We start from the raw sequence: 18,660 nt of genomic DNA, 5'->3' as shown, positions 1-18,660 counted from the left end.
GCTTTGCTCTTTCGGCCCGCCTCTCAACTGTCAATGAACTGTTTACTAACTACTTTTTTTTTCCCACACCACACACACACACACACACACACCCCAGGAAGCAGCCCGTGACAGCTGACTAACTCCCAGGTACCTATTTACTGCTAGGTAACAGGGGCACTTAGGGTGAAAGAAACTTTGCCCATTTGTTTCTGCCTCGTGCGGGAATCGAACCCGCGCCACAGAATTACGAGTCCTGCGCGTTATCCACCAGGCTACGAGGCCCCGTATATAGTTATATAGTTAAGGGTCATAACTTGAAGGGTATTGACCTGAAACATGCAGCGATGGTCATTAGTATTGTTAGGATAACTTTTATATCCTTCTGTGTTATCCAATGATAACACAGAAGTAGGCATCCAAGTAACACATAATAGTAGGCAGCCATCAGTCTCAGGAGACTGTGGAGTTGGGCTCTGGTTGTCGGTCTGGAGTGGCCTCTCCAGGGCGCAAAGCCTGGGTAGGTTGATACGGGGGAGAAACTGTTACCCATGCAGCAGAGAAGCTGTTACCCATGCAGCAGAGAAGCTGTTACCCATGCAGCAGAGAAGCTGTTACCCATGCAGCAGAGAAGCTGTTACCCATGCAGCAGAGAAGCTGTTACCCATGCAGCAGAGAAGCTGTCACCCATGCAGCAGAGAAGCTGTTACCCATGCAGCAGAGAAGCTGTTACCCATGCAGCAGAGAAGCTGTTACCCATGCAGCAGAGAAGCTGCTACCCATGCAGCAGAGAAGCTGTTACCCATGCAGCAGAGAAGCTGTTACCCATGCAGCAGAGAAGCTGTTACCCATGCAGCAGAGAAGCTGTTACCCATGCAGCAGAGAAGCTGTTACCCATGCAGCAGAGAAGCTGTTACCCATGCAGCAGAGAAGCTGTTACCCATGCAGCAGAGAAGCTGTTACCCATGCAGCAGAGAAGCAGTCACCCATGCAGCAGAGAAGCCGTTACCCATGCAGCAGAGAAGCTGTTACCCAAGCAGCAGAGAAGCTGTCACCCATGCAGCAGAGAAGCTGTTACCCATGCAGCAAAGTTGTTACCCATGCAGCAGAGAAGCTGTTGCCCAAGCAGCAGAGAAGCTGTTACCCATGCAGCAGAGAAGCTGTTACCCATGCAGCAGAGAAGCTGTCACCCATGCAGCAGAGAAGCTGTTACCCATGCAGCAGAGAAGCTGTTACCCATGCAGCAGAGAAGCTGTTACCCATGCAGCAGAGAAGCTGTTACCCATGCAGCAGAGAAGCTGTTACCCATGCAGCAGAGAAGCTGTTACCCATGCAGCAGAGAAGCAGTCACCCATGCAGCAGAGAAGCTGTTACCCATGCAGCAGAGAAGCCGTTACCCATGCAGCAGAGAAGCTGTCACCCATGCAGCAGAGAAGCTGTCACCCATGCAGCAGAGAAGCTGTCACCCATGCAGCAGAGTTGTTACCCATGCAGCAAAGTTGTTACCCATGCAGCAGAGAAGCTGTTACCCATGCAGCAGAGAAGCCGTTACCCATGCAGCAGAGAAGCTGTTACCCAAGCAGCAGAGAAGCTGTCACCCATGCAGCAGAGAAGCTGTTACCCATGCAGCAAAGTTGTTACCCATGCAGCAGAGAAGCTGTTGCCCATGGAGCAGAGTTGTTACCCATGCAGCAGAGAAGCTGTTACCCAAGCAGCAGAGAAGCTGTCACCCATGCAGCAGAGAAGCTGTTACCCATGCAGCAAAGTTGTTACCCATGCAGCAGAGAAGCTGTTACCCATGCAGCAAAGTTGTTACCCATGCAGCAGAGAAGCTGTTACCCATGCAGCAGAGAAGCCGTTACCCATGCAGCAGAGAAGCTGTTACCCAAGCAGCAGAGAAGCTGTCACCCATGCAGCAGAGAAGCTGTTACCCATGCAGCAAAGTTGTTACCCATGCAGCAGAGAAGCTGTTGCCCATGGAGCAGAGTTGTTACCCATGCAGCAGAGAAGCTGTTACCCAAGCAGCAGAGAAGCTGTCACCCATGCAGCAGAGAAGCTGTTACCCATGCAGCAAAGTTGTTACCCATGCAGCAGAGAAGCTGTTACCCATGCAGCAGAGAAGCTGTTACCCAAGCAGCAGAGAAGCTGTTACCCATGCAGCAGAGAAGCTGTCACCCATGCAGCAGAGAAGCAGTCACCCATGCAGCAGAGAAGCTGTTACCCATGCAGCAGAGAAGCTGTTACCCATGCAGCAGAGAAGCTGTTACCCATGCAGCAGAGAAGCTGTTACCCATGCAGCAGAGAAGCTGTTACCCATGCAGCAGAGAAGCTGTTACCCATGCAGCAAAGTTGTTACCCATGCAGCAGAGAAGCTGTTACCCATGCAGCAGAGAAGCTGTTACCCATGCAGCAGAGAAGCTGTTACCCATGCAGCAGAGAAGCTGTTACCCATGCAGCAGAGAAGTTGTTACCCATGCAGCAGAGAAGCTGTTACCCATGCAGCAGAGAAGCTGTTACCCATGCAGCAGAGAAGCTGTTACCCATGCAGCAGAGAAGCTGTTACCCATGCAGCAGAGAAGTTGTTACCCATGCAGCAGAGAAGCTGTTACCCATGCAGCAGAGAAGCTGTTACCCATGCAGCAGAGAAGCTGTTACCCATGCAGCAGAGAAGCTGTTACCCATGCAGCAGAGAAGTTGTTACCCAAGCAGCAGAGAAGTTGTTACCCATGCAGCAGAGAAGTTGTTACCCATGCAGCAGAGAAGTTGTTACCCATGCAGCAGAGAAGCTGTTACCCATGCAGCAGAGAAGCTGTTACCCATGCAGCAGAGAAGCTGTTACCCATGCAGCAGAGAAGTTGTTACCCATGCAGCAGAGAAGTTGTTACCCATGCAGCAGAGAAGCTGTTACCCATGCAGCAGAGAAGCTGTTACCCATGCAGCAGAGAAGCTGTTACCCATGCAGCAGAGAAGCTGTTGCCCAAGCAGCAGAGAAGCCGTTACCCATGCAGCAGAGAAGCTGTTGCCCAAGCAGCAGAGAAGCTGTCACCCATGCAGCAGAGAAGCTGTTACCCATGCAGCAGAGAAGCTGTTACCCATGCAGCAGAGAAGCTGTTGCCCAAGCAGCAGAGAAGCCGTTACCATGCAGCAGAGAAGCTGTTACCCATGCAGCAGAGAAGCCGTTACCCAAGCAGCAGAGAAGCCGTTACCCAAGCAGCAGAGAAGCCGTTACCCATGCAGCAGAGAAGCCGTTACCCATGCAGCAGAGAAGCCGTTACCCAAGCAGCAGAGAAGCCGTTACCCATGCAGCAGAGAAGCCGTTACCCATGCAGCAGAGAAGCTGTTGCCCATGCAGCAGAGAAGCTGTTGCCCAAGCAGCAGAGAAGCTGTTACCCATGCAGCAGAGAAGCAGTCACCCATGCAGCAGGTTCTCCCTCTCCACGGCGCCAAAAGTCTCCAATGGAAAGGTAAAGATTAATAATTATTAATTACAACAATTATTATGATAATTATTGTAATAAAATAATTAATAATTATTCAATCATATGGCTCTCAACCCTGGTGCCTGAGTGGCTCTCCTGCCTGGTGCCTGAGTGGCTCTCCTGCCTGGTGCCTGAGTGGCTCTCCTGCCTGGTGCCTGAGTGGCTCTCCTGCCTGGTGCCTGAGTGGCTCTCCTGCCTGGTGCCTGAGTGGCTCTCCTGCCTGGTGCCTGAGTGGCTCTCCTGCCTGGTGCCTGAGTGGCTCTCAACCCTGGTGCCTGAGTGGCTCTCAACCCTGGTGCCTGAGTGGCTCTCCTGCCTGGTGCCTGAGTGGCTCTCCTGCCTGGTGCCTGAGTGGCTCTCAACCCTGGTGCCTGAGTGGCTCTCCTCCCTGGTGCCTGAGTGGCTCTCCTGCCTGGTGCCTGAGTGGCTCTCCTGCCTGGTGCCTGAGTGGCTCTCCTGTCTGGTGCCTGAGTGGCTCTCCTGCCTGGTGCCTGAGTGGCTCTCCTGCCTGGTGCCTGAGTGGCTCTCAACCCTGGTGCCTGAGTGGCTCTCCTGCCTGGTGCCTGAGTGGCTCTCAACCCTGGTGCCTGAGTGGCTCTCCTGCCTGGTGCCTGAGTGGCTCTCCTGCCTGGTGCCTGAGTGGCTCTCCTGCCTGGTGCCTGAGTGGCTCTCCTGCCTGGTGCCTGAGTGGCTCTCCTGCCTGGTGCCTGAGTGGCTCTCAACCCTGGTGCCTGAGTGGCTCTCCTGCCTGGTGCCTGAGTGGCTCTCCTGCCTGGTGCCTGAGTGGCTCTCCTGCCTGGTGCCTGAGTGGCTCTCCTGCCTGGTGCCTGAGTGGCTCTCCTGCCTGGTGCCTGAGTGGCTCTCCTGCCTGGTGCCTGAGTGGCTCTCAACCCTGGTGCCTGAGTGGCTCTCAACCCTGGTGCCTGAGTGGCTCTCCTGCCTGGTGCCTGAGTGGCTCTCCTGCCTGGTGCCTGAGTGGCTCTCCTGCCTGGTGCCTGAGTGGCTCTCCTGCCTGGTGCCTGAGTGGCTCTCCTGCCTGGTGCCTGAGTGGCTCTCAACCCTGGTGCCTGAGTGGCTCTCAACCCTGGTGCCTGAGTGGCTCTCCTGCCTGGTGCCTGAGTGGCTCTCCTGCCTGGTGCCTGAGTGGCTCTCCTGCCTGGTGCCTGAGTGGCTCTCCTGCCTGGTGCCTGAGTGGCTCTCCTGCCTGGTGCCTGAGTGGCTCTCAACCCTGGTGCCTGAGTGGCTCTCAACCCTGGTGCCTGAGTGGCTCTCCTGCCTGGTGCCTGAGTGGCTCTCCTGCCTGGTGCCTGAGTGGCTCTCCTGCCTGGTGCCTGAGTGGCTCTCTTGCCTGGTGCCTGAGTGGCTCTCCTGCCTGGTGCCTGAGTGGCTCTCCTGCCTGGTGCCTGAGTGGCTCTCCTCCCTGGTGCCTGAGTGGCTCTCCTGCCTGGTGCCTGAGTGGCTCTCCTGCCTGGTGCCTGAGTGGCTCTCCTGCCTGGTGCCTGAGTGGCTCTCCTGCCTGGTGCCTGAGTGGCTCTCCTGCCTGGTGCCTGAGTGGCTCTCCTGCCTGGTGCCTGAGTGGCTCTCTTGCCTGGTGCCTGAGTGGCTCTCCTGCCTGGTGCCTGAGTGGCTCTCCTGCCTGGTGCCTGAGTGGCTCTCCTGCCTGGTGCCTGAGTGGCAGTCCTGCCTGGTGCCTGAGTGGCTCTCTTGCCTGGTGCCTGAGTGGCTCTCCTGCCTGGTGCCTGAGTGGCTCTCTTGCCTGGTGCCTGAGTGGCTCTCCTGCCTGGTGCCTGAGTGGCTCTCCTGCCTGGTGCCTGAGTGGCTCTCAACCCTGGTGCCTGAGTGGCTCTCAACCCTGGTGCCTGAGTGGCTCTCCTGCCTGGTGCCTGAGTGGCTCTCTTGCCTGGTGCCTGAGTGGCTCTCCTGCCTGGTGCCTGAGTGGCTCTCCTGCCTGGTGCCTGAGTGGCTCTCAACCCTGGTGCCTGAGTGGCTCTCAACCCTGGTGCCTGAGTGGCTCTCCTGCCTGGTGCCTGAGTGGCTCTCCTGCCTGGTGCCTGAGTGGCTCTCAACCCTGGTGCCTGAGTGGCTCTCCTCCCTGGTGCCTGAGTGGCTCTCCTGCCTGGTGCCTGAGTGGCTCTCCTGCCTGGTGCCTGAGTGGCTCTCCTGTCTGGTGCCTGAGTGGCTCTCAACCCTGGTGCCTGAGTGGCTCTCCTGCCTGGTGCCTGAGTGGCTCTCCTGCCTGGTGCCTGAGTGGCTCTCCTGCCTGGTGCCTGAGTGGCTCTCCTGCCTGGTGCCTGAGTGGCTCTCCTGCCTGGTGCCTGAGTGGCTCTCCTGCCTGGTGCCTGAGTGGCTCTCCTGCCTGGTGCCTGAGTGGCTCTCCTGCCTGGTGCCTGAGTGGCTCTCCTGCCTGGTGCCTGAGTGGCTCTCCTCCCTGGTGCCTGAGTGGCTCTCCTGCCTGGTGCCTGAGTGGCTCTCCTGCCTGGTGCCTGAGTGGCTCTCCTGCCTGGTGCCTGAGTGGCTCTCCTGCCTGGTGCCTGAGTGGCTCTCCTGCCTGGTGCCTGAGTGGCTCTCCTGCCTGGTGCCTGAGTGGCTCTCCTGCCTGGTGCCTGAATTGCTCTCATCCCTGGTGCCTCAGTGGCTCTCATCCCTGGTGCCTGAGTGGCTCTCCTGCCTGGTGCCTGAGTGGCTCTCCTGCCTGGTGCCTGAGTGGCTCTCCTGCCTGGTGCCTGAGTGGCTCTCCTGCCTGGTGCCTGAGTGGCTCTCCTGCCTGGTGCCTGAGTGGCTCTCAACCCTGGTGTCTGAGTGGCTCTCATCCCTGGTGCCTGAGTGGCTCTCATCCCTGGTGCCTGAGTGGCTCTCAACCCTGGTGCCTGAGTGGTTCTCAACCCTGGTGCCTGAGTGGCTCTCCTGCCTGGTGCCTGAGTGGCTCTCAACCCTGGAGCCTGAGTGGCTCTCAACCCTGGTGCCTGAGTGGCTCTCCTGCCTGGTGCCTGAGTGGCTCTCCTGCCTGGTGCATGAGTGGCTCTCCTGCCTGGTGCCTGAGTGGCTCTCCTGCCTGGTGCCTGAGTGGCTCTCCTGCCTGGTGCCTGAGTGGCTCTCCTGCCTGGTGCCTGAGTGGCTCTCCTGCCTGGTGCCTGAGTGGCTCTCCTGCCTGGTGCCTGAGTGGCTCTCCTGCCTGGTGCCTGAGTGGCTCTCCTGCCTGGTGCCTGAGTGGCTCTCAACCCTAGTGCCTGAGTGGCTCTCCTGCCTGGTGCCTGAGTGGCCCTCCTGCCTGGTGCCTGAGTGGCTCTCCTGCCTGGTGCCTGAGTGGCTCTCCTGCCTGGTGCCTGAGTGGCTCTCAACCCTGGTGCCTGAGTGGCTCTCCTGCCTGGTGCCTGAGTGGCTCTCAACCCTGGTGCCTGAGTGGCTCTCCTGCCTGGTGCCTGAGTGGCAGTCCTGCCTGGTGCCTGAGTGGCAGTCCTGCCTGGTGCCTGAGTGTCAGTCCTGCCTGGTGCCTGAGTGGCAGTCCTGCCTGGTGCCTGAGTGGCAGTCCTGCCTGGTGCCTGAGTGGCTCTCCTGCCTGGTGCCTGAGTGTCAGTCCTGCCTGGTGCCTGAGTGGCAGTCCTGCCTGGTGCCTGAGTGGCAGTCCTGCCTGGTGCCCGAGTGGCTCTCCTGCCTGGTGCCCGAGTGGCTCTCCTGCCTGGTGCCCGAGTGGCTCTCCTGCCTGGTGCCCGAGTGGCTCTCCTGCCAGGTGCCTGAGTGGCAGTCCTGCCTGGTGCCCGAGTGGCTCTCCTGCCTGGTGCCCGAGTGGCTCTCCTGCCTGGTGCCTGAGTGGCAGTCCTGCCTGGTGCCTGAGTGGCCCTCCTGCCTGGTGCCTGAGTGGCTCTCCTGCCTGGTGCCTGAGTGGCAGTCCTGCCTGGTGTCTGAGTGGCCCTCCTGCCTGGTGCCTGAGTGGCAGTCCTGCCTGGTGTCTGAGTGGCCCTCCTGCCTGGTGCCTGAGTGGCAGTCCTGCCTGGTGCCTGAGTGGCCCTCCTGCCTGATGCCTGAGTGGCAGTCCTGCCTGGTGCCTGAGTGGCAGTCCTGCCTGGTGCCTGAGTGGCAGTCCTGCCTGGTGCCTGAGTGGCAGTCCTGCCTGGTGCCTGAGTGGCAGTCCTGCCTGGTGCCTGAGTGGCCCTCCTACCTGGTGCCTGAGTGGCAGTCCTGCCTGGTGTCTGAGTGGCCCTCCTGCCTGGTGCCTGAGTGGCAGTCCTGCCTGGTGCCTGAGTGGCAGTCCTGCCTGGTGCCCGAGTGGCTCTCTTGCCTGGTGCCTGAGTGGCAGTCCTGCCTGGTGTCTGAGTGGCAGTCCTGCCTGGTGCCTGAGTGGCAGTCCTGCCTGGTGCCTGAGTGGCAGTCCTGCTTGGTGCCTGAGTGGCAGTCCTGCCTGGTGCCCGAGTGGCTCTCCTGCCCGGTGCCTGAGTGGCAGTCCTGCCTGGTGTCTGAGTGGCAGTCCTGCCTGGTGCCTGAGTGACAGTCCTGCCTGGTGCCTGAGTGGCAGTCCTGCCTGGTGCCTGAGTTGTAGTCCTGCCTGGTGCCTGAGTGGCAGTCCTGCCTGGTGTCTGAGTGGCTCTCCTGCCTGGTGCCTGAGTGGCTCTCCTGCCTGGTGCCTGAGTGGCAGTCCTGCCTGGTGCCTGAGTGGCAGTCCTGCCTGGTGCCTGAGTGGCTCTCCTGCCTGGTGCTTGAGTGGCTCTCCTGCCTGGTGCCTGAGTGGCTCTCCTGCCTGGTGCCTGAGTTGCTCTCCTGCCTGGTGCCTGAGTGGCTCTCCTGCCTGGTGCCTGAGTGGCCCTCCTGCCTGGTGCCTGAGTGGCCCTCCTGCCTGGTGCCTGAGTGGCAGTCCTGCCTGGTGCCTGAGTGGCAGTCCTGCCTGGTGCCTGAGTGGCAGTCCTGCCTGGTGCCTGAGTGGCAGTCCTGCCTGGTGCCTGAGTGGCAGTCCTGCCTGGTGCCTGAGTGGCAGTCCTGCCTGGTGCCTGAGTGGTAGTCCTGCCTGGTGCCTGAGTGGCAGTCCTGCCTGGTGTCTGAGTGGCTCTCCTGCCTGGTGCCTGAGTGGCTCTCCTGCCTGGTGCCTGAGTGGCAGTCCTGCCTGGTGCCTGAGTGGCAGTCCTGCCTGGTGCCTGAGTGGCTCTCCTGCCTGGTGCCTGAGTGGCTCTCCTGCCTGGTGCCTGAGTGGCTCTCCTGCCTGGTGCCTGAGTGGCTCTCAACCCTGGAGCCTGAGTGGCTCTCAACCCTGGTGCCTGAGTGGCTCTCCTGCCTGGTGCCTGAGTGGCTCTCCTGCCTGGTGCCTGAGTGGCTCTCCTGCCTGGTGCCTGAGTGGCAGTCCTGCCTGGTGCCTGAGTGGCTCTCCTGCCTGGTGCCTGAGTGGCAGTCCTGCCTGGTGCCTGAGTGGCTCTCCTGCCTGGTGCCTGAGTGGCTCTCCTGCCTGGTGCCTGAGTGGCTCTCCACCAGGTCGTGAATATCTACATTTACTCAATATTTTCGTAAAATTCCATTTTTATCTATCAGCACCAGCTGGAGGGAGGCTGAGACTCCCAGCACCAGCTGGAGGGATGCTGGGACTCCCAGCACCAGCTGGAGTGATGCTGGGACTCCCAGCACCAGCTGGAGGGATGCTGGGACTCCCAGCACCAGCTGGAGGGATGCTGGGACTCCCAGCACCAGCTGGAGGGAGGCTGAGACTCCCAGCACCAGCTGGAGGGATGCTGGGACTCCCAGCACCAGCTGGAGGGATGCTGGGACTCCCAGCACCAGCTGGAGGGATGCTGGGACTCCCAGCACCAGCTGGAGGGAGGCTGGGACTCCCAGCACCAGCTGGAGGGAGGCTGAGACTCCCAGCACCAGCTGGAGGGATGCTGAGACTCCCAGCACCAGCTGGAGGGATGCTGAGACTCCCAGCACCAGCTGGATTGATGCTGGGACTCCCAGCACCAGCTGGAGGGATGCTGGGACTCCCAGCACCAGCTGGAGGGAGGCTGAGACTCCCAGCACCAGCTGGAGGGATGCTGGGACTCCCAGCACCAGCTGGAAGGATGCTGAAACTCCCAGCACCAGCTGGAGATATGCTGCGACTCCCAGCACCAGCTGGAGGGATGCTGGGACTCCCAGCACCAGCTGGAGGGATGCTGGGACTCCCAGCACCAGCTGGAGGGATGCTGGGACTCCCAGCACCAGCTGGAGGGAGGCTGGGACTCCCAGCACCAGCTGGAGGGAGGCTGAGACTCCCAGCACCAGCTGGAGGGATGCTGAGACTCCCAGCACCAGCTGGAGGGAGGCTGAGACTCCCAGCACCAGCTGGAGGGAGGCTGAGACTCCCAGCACCAGCTGGAGGGAGGCTGAGACTCCCAGCACCAGCTGGAGGGAGGCTGAGACTCCCAGCACCAGCTGGAGGGAGGCTGAGACTCCCAGCACCAGCTGGAGGGATGCTGTGACTCCCAGCACCAGCTGGAGGGAGGCTGAGACTCCCAGCACCAGCTGGAGGGAGGCTGAGACTCCCAGCACCAGCTGGAGGGAGGCTGAGACTCCCAGCACCAGCTGGAGGGAGGCTGGGACTCCCAGCACCAGCTGGAGGGAGGCTGAGACTCCCAGCACCAGCTGGAGGGAGGCTGGGACTCCCAGCACCAGCTGGAGGGAGGCTGGGACTCCCAGCACCAGCTGGAGGGAGGCCGAGACTCCCAGCACCAGCTGGAGGGAGGCTGGGACTCCCAGCACCAGCTGGAGGGAGGCTGGGACTCCCAGCACCAGCTGGAGGGAGGCTGAGACTCCCAGCACCAGCTGGAGGGATGCTGGGACTCCCAGCACCAGCTGGAGGGAGGCTGGGACTCCCAGCACCAGCTGGAGGGAGGCTGAGACTCCCAGCACCAGCTGGAGGGAGGCTGGGACTCCCAGCACCAGCTGGAGGGAGGCCGAGACTCCCAGCACCAGCTGGAGGGAGGCTGGGACTCCCAGCACCAGCTGGAGGGAGGCTGGGACTCCCAGCACCAGCTGGAGGGAGGCTGAGACTCCCAGCACCAGCTGGAGGGATGCTGGGACTCCCAGCACCAGCTGGAGGGAGGCTGGGACTCCCAGCACCAGCTGGAGGGAGGCTGGGACTCCCAGCACCAGCTGGAGGGAGGCTGAGACTCCCAGCACCAGCTGGAGGGAGGCTGAGACTCCCAGCACCAGCTGGAGGGAGGCTGAGACTCCCAGCACCAGCTGGAGGGAGGCTGAGACTCCCAGCACCAGCTGGAGGGAGGCTGAGACTCCCAGCACCAGCTGGAGGGAGGCTGAGACTCCCAGCACCAGCTGGAGGGTGCTGGGGCTCCCAGCACCAGCTGGAGGGAGGCTGGGACTCCCAGCACCAGCTGGAGGGAGGCTGGGACTCCCAGCACCAGCTGGAGGGAGGCTGAGACTCCCAGCACCAGCTGGAGGGAGGCTGAGACTCCCAGCACCAGCTGGAGGGAGGCTGAGACTCCCAGCACCAGCTGGAGGGAGGCTGGGACTCCCACCACCAGCTGGAGGGATGCTGGGATTGCGTGTCTGTCGTGACAGCTCACTTTCCAGCTTCTTCCTCCTTATAACTGACACAATTTAAAGTTTTGCAATTTGTTGTTGAATGATGTGTGGTGAGGGGGAGGGGGAGGCACCTGCTGGCACCTGCTGGCACCTACTGGCACCTGCTGGCACCTGCTGGCACCTGCTGGCACCTGCTGGCCCCTGCTGGCACCTACTGGCACCTGCTGGCACCTACTGGCACCTGCTGGCACCTACTGGCTCCTGCTGGCACCTACTGGCACCTGCTGGCACCTGCTGGCACCTGCTGGCACCTACTGGCACTTACTGGCACCTGCTGGCACCTGCTGGCATTTACTGGCACCTACTGGCTCCTGCTGGCACCTACTGGCACCTACTGGCACCTACTGGCACCTGCTGGCACCTGCTGGCACCTACTGGCACCTGCTGGCACCTACTGGCACCTGCTGGCACCTACTGGCTCCTGCTGGCACCTACTGGCACCTGCTGGCACCTACTGGCACCTACTGGCACCTGCTGGCACCTACTGGCACCTACTGGCACCTACTGGCTCCTGCTGGCACCTACTGGCACCTGCTGGCACCTGCTGGCACCTACTGGCACCTGCTGGCACCTACTGGCACCTACTGGCACCTACTGGCACCTACTGGCACCTGCTGGCACCTATTGGCACCTGCTGGCACCTGCTGGCACCTTCTGGCACCTACTGGCACCTGCTGGCACCTACTGGCACCTGCTGGCACCTACTGGCACCTACTGGCACCTGCTGGCACCTGCTGGCACCTGCTGGCACCTACTGGCACCTGCTGGCACCTGCTGGCACCTACTGGCACCTACTGGCACCTGCTGGCACCTACTGGCACCTACTGGCACCTGCTGGCACCTGCTGGCACCTACTGGCACCTACTGGCACCTGCTGGCACCTGCTGGCACATACTGACACCTGCTGGCACATACTGACACCTGCTGGCACCTGCTGGCACCTGCTGGCACCTACTGGCACCTGCTGGCACCTACTGGCACCTGCTGGCACCTGCTGGCACCTTCTGGCACCTACTGGCACCTGCTGGCACCTACTGGCACCTGCTGGCACCTGCTGGCACCTGCTGGCACCTACTGGCACCTACTGGCACCTGCTGGCACCTACTGGCACCTACTGGCACCTGCTGGCACCTGCTGGCACCTGCTGGCACCTTCTGGCACCTACTGGCACCTACTGGCACCTGCTGGCACCTGCTGGCACCTACTGGCACCTGCTGGCACCTGCTGGCACATACTGACACCTGCTGGCACATACTGACACCTGCTGGCACCTGCTGGCACCTGCTGGCACCTACTGGCACCTGCTGGCACCTACTGGCACCTGCTGGCACCTGCTGGCACCTGCTGGCACTGGCTGACGTCCGTATTTTACCTGGGAGTGTGCTGGTGGGGGGCTGACCCCTCCCCCCCCCTCCTCTCTCTCCAGGGAGGGAGAGTGAGGGAGAGGTGAGGTGTGAGGGAGAGGTGAGGTGTGAGGGAGAGGTGAGGTGTGAGGGAGAGGTGAAGTGTGAGGGAGAGGTGAGGTGTGAGGGAGAGGTGAGGTGTGAGGGAGGGGTGAGGTGTGAGGGAGAGGTATTAAATTTGCGAGAACGGGTTGGGTGTGAGGGAGAGGTGAAGTGTGAGGGAGAGGTGAGGTGTGAGGGAGAGGTGAGGTGTGAGGGAGAGGTGAGGTGTGAGGGAGAGTAGGAGAGGGTGGATGTGAGAACAAGGGTGAACTAAGTCGCTCTGTGAGTGAATTGGCCAATTTAAATGTAAACTAAGAATCTGAATCCTCACCAATCACCAATCACACAGGTGACCTCACGCTACCAATCACCAACCACACAGGTGACCTCACGCTACCAATCACCAACCACACAGGTGACCTCACGCTACCAATCACCAACCACACAGGTGACCTCACGCTACCAATCACCAACCACACAGGTGACCTCCCACCACCAATCACCGACCACACAGGTGACCTCCCACCACCAATCACCGACCACACAGGTGACCTCCCACCACCAATCACCAACCACACAGGTGACCTCCCACCACCAATCACCAACCACACAGGTGACCTCCCACCACCAATCACCAACCACACAGGTGACCTCCCACCACCAATCAGCGACCACACAGGTGACCTCCCACCACCAATCACCGACCACACAGGTGACCTACCACCACCAACCACACAGGTGACCTCCCACCACCAATCACCAACCACACAGGTGACCTACCACCACCAACCACACAGGTGGCCTCCCACCACCAATCACCAACCACACAGGTGACCTCCCACCACCAATCACCAACCACACAGGTGACCTCCCACCACCAATCACCAACCACACAGGTGACCTCCCACCACCAATCACCAACCACACAGGTGACCTCCCACCACCAATCACCAACCACACAGGTGACCTCCCACCACCAATCACCAACCACACAGGTGACCTCCCACCACCAATCACCAACCACACAGGTGACCTCACACCACCAATCACCAACCACACAGGTGACCTCCCACCACCAATCACCAACCACACAGGTGACCTCCCACCACCAATCACCGACCACACAGGTGACCTACCACCACCAATCACCGACTACACAGGTGACTACCACCACCAACCACACAGGTGACCTCCCACCACCAATCACCAACCACACAGGTGACCTACCACCACCAATCACCAACCACACAGGTGACCTCACACCACCAATCACCAACCACACAGGTGACCTCACACCACCAATCACCAACTACACAGGTGACCTCCCACCACCAATCACCGACCACACAGGTGACCTCACACCACCAATCACCAACTACACAGGTGACCTCCCACCACCAATCACCAACCACACAGGTGACCTCACACCACCAATCACCAACTACACAGGTGACCTCCCACCACCAATCACCAACCACACAGGTGACCTCACACCACCAATCACCAACTACACAGGTGACCTCCCACCACCAATCACCAACCACACAGGTGACCTCCCACCACCAATCACCAACCACACAGGTGACCTCCCACAGGTACCAACTCTGGCTGCTGGCATACAGCATTAAAGTTCAAGAAGGGAGACTCACCTTTACCGAGTTACCTGCCTGGGATATTGATCACAGGCTGGTGTAAGTGTTAAGATGCCAGGCTAAGATGCTGCCCCCCACCCCACACAACCCCCACCCCCCACAACCCCCACCACACAATCCCCACCCCCACAACCCCCACCCCACACAACCCACACCCCACACAACCCCCACCCCACACAACCCCCACCCCACACAACCCCCACCCCACACAACCCCCACCCCACACAACCCCCACCCCACAACCCCCACCCCACAACCCCCACCCCACAACCCCCACCCCCACAACCCCCAAGACTCCACATTCATCTGAGCTTCAATTCCCTGTAAACCAGTCTTCAAAAATTGTTTTTGAAGTTTCAAAACTCATCAAAGTCAATGGATCTTACCTTAGAATCATCACAGTCTGATTGATCTATTTAATGGCCAAAACTGGATTTAATGTTTGGGTAGGAATATGTACAGAAATGTATGACGCCTGTCACTCACATTGATGTATGACGGCTGAGTGGACAGCGCTGGGGATTCGTAGTCATGAAGTTCCGGGTTCGATCCCCGGTGGAGGCGGAAATAAATGGGCAGAGTTTCTTTCACCCTGATGGCCTGTTCACCTAGCAGTAAAATAGGTACCTGGGAGTTAGTCAGCCGTCACGGGCTGCTTCCTGGGGGTGGAGGCCTGGTCGAGGACCGGGCCGCGGGGACGCTAAGCGCCGAAATCATCTCAAGATAACCTCAAGAAGCCCACCACAATAGGTTGAAGGATCAGATAGGGGAAGGGAACTATCAAGGGAAAGCGTCAAGCCATTACGCCTATATAGCACTTGGAAGGGGTCAGGATAAGGATTTGGGATGGGACGGAGGGAAAGGAATGGTGCCCAACCACTTGTGGACGGTCGGGGGATTGAACGCCGACCTGCATGACGCGAGACCGTCGCTCTACCGTCCAGCCCAAGTGGTTGGGCACCATTCCATCCCCCGATATGGGAAGGTTCTCCACTTATAGCTGTGAAAATGGCGTTACTTAAAATGGATTGGATAATTTTTTGGCGTTGTATTATTGTTATAAAATCAAATCAATATTCTTTAGTAGGAAAATAGAGCCTCTAGTTATTTTATATCATTAAGAAGAGACGAGGATTGAAAAAAGATGGACAGATTCGTAAGTGCGTGCGTAACCGCTTCGTGAATCTGGCCCCAGGTACATGAGATCAATGTCACCTGTCAAGGTGCCTGATATCTATCTCACCTGTCAAGTCGTGACAGCAGTTAGTGTACACTCACAGTGCCGGAATTACACGTGTAGATGTGTATATTTGTGTTTACATACACATTCGCTCATGTACATCTCTGAAAGTTACACACACAAACACACACACACACCAGAGAGTCAGAGCTCAACCCCCGCAAACACAACTAGGTGAGTACAGCTAGGTGACTAGGCGAGTACACACACATACACACACATTTGATTGTGTGTGTGTGTGTGTCTCCCAAACGCCTCTCAATTGTCCAATTGACTGACAGTTGAGAGGCGGGCCCAAAGAGCCAGAGCTCAACCCCCGCAAACACAACTAGGTGATTACACACACACACACACACACACACACACACACACACACACACACACACACTACCAATTATCAGAAACGGTTGAAGTTCGTGAAATAATTACAGGACTCACGGAGCCATCAGACACGAGTAATGACGACACAAAGACAGAGAGGTGTCGTCCCCCTCTGACGGATGCACCATCAAGACAGCAGTGACGCGCGCTGCGCAATACTACCCTTAACCCCTACGCTGCTACAAGCGCTAAAAACCGTTTTTTCCCCCGTTTTAGCATTGATGTAGTTCTTTCTATAATTCCTGTAGCCCTTAGGGGGTTAAAGGCTACTTACAGCACTGTGTGTGACGCTGGACAATGAATCCGAAATAATATATAAAAACTAAGAATTAAAACTTCTAGAATTACCTTTTAGGCTCTAGAGGGTAGAGCCTAGCAAGTAACCCTTCAACCTGAAGTTTCTAGTATGTTACTTCAGCAGGAAGCTCCTAGTTCCTAGCTCCTAGCTATCAGAAGATAGCCTCTCTGATAGCAGATAGCCGGCAGCAGCAGTGGTAGCTCCCAGCATGTAGTCCTGAGCTAGTAGGCCAAAATACGTAGCCCCAACACGTAGCTCGTAGCCCCCAGGCTGTCTGTACACCCCAGCAAGGAGCCCCCAACATATAACCCCCCCCAACAGCGGGTATAGACCCCAAACGGACAGCGCCTACTATGCAGCAGCCCATGCAGCAGGCAGCCCCCCCACCTCCCCCCAATCTCTGCTACCCAAGGAACACAGCTCGTAGGCTTGCGGGAAAATACTGCCTTTACTTGGTAGAGGAGAAAATTACTGGTGTAAGTGGACTGAATATACGAGGTTGGAGGGGGGTGGGGTTGGAGGGATGGAGGAGGGGGGAAGGAGGAGAAGGTAGAAGGGAGTGAGGAGGGAGAAGATGAAGGGATGTGAGGGATAAGGAAGGGGTGGAATGAGGGAGATGGGAAAGAAAAGGAATAGTGAAACAGAGAAGAGAAGTAGGTGAGTAAGAATAGAGGACTTATATAACAAAGAGAAGGAGTTAGAGGAGGAGCAACTAACAGAAAGGAGAAAGAAAGGATAAGAGATAAACAGGGAGACACGATAGGAGATGATAAGAAATAAAGAAGAACAGCAAGAGAAAATAAGATATAAGCAGGATAGGACTATAAAAAATATGAGATAAAGAGTGCATAAGAGGGAAGGAAAGTGTTGATAAGCGAAAGGGAGAGGAACGGAAAAGAGAAATTACCGTCATGTCACACCTGGAGGAAGGGAAGAGGCGATAAAGAGAGCGAGAGTGAGATAATGGTGAAGAGGAGATGAAGGGGATGGTCAAGATTGGAACATATTGTATGGTTATTGCAGCTGTAGCAACAGTTGCACGAAGACATCGTTGGCGATGTCCAGATAACACTTACGAGGAGGGGTGCTAACGCAGAGAGAGAGAGAGACACAGAGAGAGACAGAGACAGAGACAGACAGAGAGAGAGAGAGAGACAGAGAGAGAGACACAGAGAGAGAGACAGAGAGAGAGGCAGTCACCCCAACAGAGCCAACCCAATTATTGTAAAATAATACACTTAGTGTGGTACAATGGACTTTAGTACTTGGATAATGGTACAAGGAAGTGTGGTACAACACAACTGGTTCTTTTCCGGTTCTAATATGTCGTCTGACCACCTACTCCCCTGCTGCTTGTCCCTTTAGCTTCTTGACAGTGTATATTGACCGTCGGGTCAAAACATTCTCTCAAACCTTTATCGTACATTGGTAGTGAATGTATCTTTGCAGCCTCCTTGCATCTCCCATCTTTTCTGGGACTGTCTTCTCCTTCCGCTCTCCCGTTGCACATTTCTCTGATTTCCTCCCAACTTTTTGTAGTTCCAGTTGATGTAGTCTACTAGCTCTTTCTTTCCCTGACCTGTTGTCTTTGAAGACATTGCTCTCGTGGAGTCATGTTGTCTAAGACCAGGACTGACTGGTCAATGGCTTCCTACTTCATGTTATTATCCCTTGTAAACATTTCCACCATATTCTATCCAGTTTACATTAATGTTTACCTTCTCCTATCTTGCTCTACTCTTTTTCAGCACATCAAGTCCACCTGTTCCGTCGCACCCGAAGGCTACCTGGGTGGCAGCCTCCGCTCGCGGCACCCATGTGGTGTCCCCAGGTATGTTGTTGATGCATGTGGTGTCCTCAGGTATGTTGTTGATGCATGTGGTGTCCCGAGGTATGTTGTTGATGCATGTGGTGTCCTCAGGTATGTTGTTGATGCATGTGGTGTCCTCAGGTATGTTGTTGATGCATGTGGTGTCCCCAGGTATGTTGTTGATGCATGTGATGTCCTCAGGTATGTTGTTGATGCATGTGGTGTCCCCAGGTATGTTGTTGATGCATGTGGTGTCCTCAGGTATGTTGTTGATGCATGTGGTGTCCTCAGGTATGTTGTTGATGCATGTGGTGTCCCCAGGTATGTTGTTGATGCATGTGATGTCCTCAGGTATGTTGTTGATGCCCCTGATGTCCTCAGGTATGTTGTTGATGCATGTGGTGTCCCCAGGTATGTTGTTGATGCATGTGATGTCCCCAGGTATGTTGTTGATGCATGTGGTGTCCCCAGGTATGTTGTTGATGCATGTGGTGTCCCCAGGTATGTTGTTGATGCATGTGGTGTCCCCAGGTATGTTGTTGATGCATGTGGTGTCCCCAGGTATGTTGTTGATGCATGTGGTGTCCCCAGGTATGTTGTTGATGCATGTGGTGTCCCCAGGTATGTTGTTGATGCATGTGGTGTCCCCAGGTATGTTGTTGATGCATGTGGTGTCCCCAGGTATGTTGTTGATGCATGTGGTGTCCTCAGGTATGTTGTTGATGCATGTGGTGTCCTCAGGTATGTTGTTGATGCATGTGGTGTCCCCAGGTATGTTGTTGATGCATGTGATGTCCTCAGGTATGTTGTTGATGCCCC

Source organism: Procambarus clarkii, chromosome 84 (genome assembly GCF_040958095.1).
Source record: "Procambarus clarkii isolate CNS0578487 chromosome 84, FALCON_Pclarkii_2.0, whole genome shotgun sequence".
Taxonomy (NCBI): domain Eukaryota; kingdom Metazoa; phylum Arthropoda; class Malacostraca; order Decapoda; family Cambaridae; genus Procambarus; species Procambarus clarkii.
Note: the sequence above shows the minus strand (reverse complement) of the source record.